Here is a 3,607-nt window from a genome sequence, read left to right on the forward strand (position 1 = left end):
TCTCGGTTATGTAATGTATACTCTGAAATGAGTTCCACTGGAATATACATTTACAAATTCTTCACAGTTTATAAAGCACTCTTAGCATCAACCTCTTTCACCCCTCAAGGCTGTGCACAGTGTATGTTGTTGATCCCCTTTACACATGAGAAAATCATGCTCAGAGTGGTTAATAGTCTCGCTTAAAGTCCCTCTGAGTCCAATGCCCTTTCAGCCACCCCACAGGAAGGCGCAGAGCAGCACCTGCAAGTGCTGCAAGCCTAAGACCAGGCTTGGCAGTGATGACTCACCGGGGAAAAGCTTTAGGCCCCAGGGCTCGAGAGAAAAGTTCATTCCTGGAGTGAGGACAGCACTCCAGGTGTGTCAATAACTCTTCATTCGTAACTTAGGTCTTGCTGTGGAAGCCCCTTCCAGTTCATGGGTTTGTAAGTAATTGTGACAGTAAGTGTGGTAGGCTGAGTAATGGCTCTTCAAAGAGGGCCTGTGTTCTAATTCCTGGAACCTGGGAATATGTTACTTCGAATGGTAAAAGGAGCTTTGTAAATGTGATTTAGTTAAAGATCTCGAAGCAAGAGATTATCCTAGATTACCTGGATGGGTCCAATGTAATCACAAGAGGGAGGCCAGGCCGGAGGGGTCAAAGTCAGAGGTGTGACCACAGAATACAGAGATTGCAGTGGTATAGTATGCTTTGGAGATGGAAGAAAGGACCACAAACCTACGATTGCGACGACCTCTAGAAGCTGCAAAGGGCAAGGAAGCAGATTCATCCCTGAGACTTCGGTCCAGGAGGAAAGCAGTCTAACACCACTGAATTTAGACTCCTGACCTCCAGCACTGTAAGGGAATACATCTGTGTTGCTCTAAGTCACTAAGTTTGTGGTAATTTATTACAGCAGCAATAGGAAAATAATAAGGTAGGAAAGGAGCACATCGACATTGTGGAATAAGATGTACTCCATCTAATTTAAAGTCAAAGATTCTTTATTTTAATCATTTCTGCGCATTGTTATTCCACACAATGTGAACTCACACAAGTCTCTGTCTGTAGCTCAATCGATACAGTCCATCGGTCCTATAACAAAATGATAATCATTTTACTATGCTTACTAGATAGTATTTAACACTAAGAAATTGTTACATTGTCTATCCAGAGCCCCCAAAAAATTGGGAGCAAAGAAATTTAGAATCCTTTTTTACTCAGAACTGTATTCAAATGCTGGGGGTAAATTTTATTAATATAAACTCATTTCAGGTTTTGAATTGAGAAAAATATGTAGTTTATTATTCAATTGGATGTTTTAATTGGTATTATGTCCAAGATTTTCTGCCCCAATTTCAATTTTCCACCCTATTTCTGTAAATATACTTAAACTTCATAGGTGCAGATTTTTCAGAAAAACCACGCTTGATTCTCTGAAAACAAGTATTGAGATCTTAGGGGTTTATTTAAAAAGGGATATGGGAATAAAGCTTCCTTTTTATTTTGAAAATTCATCCAACATTTGTTTCAACCAGTCTCTGGCTTTGAGAGTGATCTACAGCTCCACTGACCTAAGCATGAGTTTAGTGATCATTCCAATATGTGTTAACAGACAGTGACATCATCTGGAAGCAAGAAATGGCTCTCGGGTTACCATATAAATTGACTTAAGCCTCGGAGAGGATTACAGGGCAGACCTCAGCTAAGTGTGCAGATGCCATTACAGGTAAATCAAAGGTAACCGTGGGGTCTGGCAGGCACCTGTCAACAGGTAAGGCAAGGAGGAGTCCGTGAAGGAGCCTAAAGTCAGGATTACATTCTCTAAGCTTTATTTTTATTTCAGGTTAAAGGGTCAGACAGAAAAGCCATTCTTTATTTATGGTTCTCAGAGACCCGCTTGATGAAGTGTCCTGAAGGAGAAGGATGGCTCAGGTGGGGTCCCAGTTTCCCAGCCTGGCTGATGACAGACCGAGGGCCTTGTGCTATGTGAAAGCCCAGCTTTTTATGAATGTGCACTAATGTTTGCAGGCACAACATCAGGGCTCATCCTCTCTGTTACCTCCTGTGCAGAGAGCGGTGTGTGTTTTCCTTCCCTCCTCACTCCTCAGCCACCTGAAAGGCTTGTTTCTACCACCTGTCGCTGGCCTTTCAAGGACAGGTAAGAAGATACAAGCATCCTGACCAGCAAGCTTCACTAGGGTATATTTCCTACACACTTCTCAAAGGTTCAAAAATCAGTAAAATGTTTTATTCAAGTCTTCTCTTGGGGGAAGAATAAGTCTCCATTTTTTGGAGAGGTTATCTTCCCCAATGAAGTACAGGAGGGAAAGACGGCCAGAGAACAGAAGAGAAGGAAGGAGACCCCTCCTTCGGTCCCGACCCTGTTCTTGGGGGCCAGCTGCCTCTACCTCCTTCTCACCCTTTAACATTCAACTTGGGTCCCTCTTCCTCCCCAATCAGATTTCATAGTCCTCTGCTGTTCCATTTCCTGCTGGCACTGTGGGGTGATAGACAGAGCATGGCTAGGGTAGGGACAGGCAGAGGGTGGGGATAAATGGCTTCTTTGCCACCTGAACGCTGCAAGACCTGAGGCAATGTTCTCAGCCGCAGAAGCTGGATTCCTCTCCTGAGTGGGGGGTGGGGGGGGGCGGTGGGGGGGGGCCTGGCAATGCCTGCCTCCAATGCAGTGTACTTGAAAATGTTTTCTTTTCTCCAACTTATTGCTTGACTGCCTTACTCTCGCCCTTCAGAGAGGCCCGCCCTTGCCCACTCTATCCAAAGCAGCCATCATTCCACCTCATTCCTCACCCACCCCCAGTTAAAAGTGAAGGAACCCCGTCTTGTTCCATGAACCTGGCCCATCGAAGCAGCCTGATAAATATTTCTGAATGATGCAGGCTTAACCAGGCTCGTGGGCGTGTCATCCCAGACAGTCAGAGGGGCACATGTCACAACCATGTAATGCTCCCGCCCAACATTTTTTACCATGAAAAGTTGCCTTAATAGTCAAATAATGGCACTAAAAGGGTAGAGTTGGGGAAAGGCAATCTGCTCTTACCAAAATTTTGCCAAGCCTGAAAAAAAAAATATAAGGAACAAAGCACCCTCAGACTTTTCTCATGAGAAAAAGGTAGAGCTCCCTGAAGATAGGCGATAGTTTGTTCACCTCTGTATTCCTCCATCTAACAGACTGCCTACAACCAGGTGGTGGTAAGCAAAATGATGGGTAGATAAATGAACCCAATGTTTTTTAAATGTCTTTGCAAGTGAAGATAAATAAAAAAAAAATACTGTCCTTTTTGTTATTGCGGGGAGAGCTGTGTGCTTTCCTTCCCTCCTTGCTCCCTCGTCACTCCTCAGACACCTGGAAAGACTTGTTTCCACCAGTCGCAGTTGGCCTTTAAAAAACAGGTGAGTAGGTACAAGCGTCCCTAGCTGTCTTGGGTCTGGAAGACTCACACACACCATCAGGCAGCTAAACTCTAGTAAGTTATTGACAGATAACTGATGTGTTACCTAATAATAAAGTATGCCCATTCCAAAACACATTTCCATTTAGTCTGATGATCCTTTAAAACAAGAGATTTTCAGCACATAAAACAGCAATGTTATAATAATCAAATG

This window comes from Rousettus aegyptiacus, unplaced genomic scaffold (assembly GCF_014176215.1).
Source record: "Rousettus aegyptiacus isolate mRouAeg1 unplaced genomic scaffold, mRouAeg1.p scaffold_m13_p_7, whole genome shotgun sequence".
Classification (NCBI taxonomy): Eukaryota; Metazoa; Chordata; class Mammalia; order Chiroptera; family Pteropodidae; genus Rousettus; species Rousettus aegyptiacus.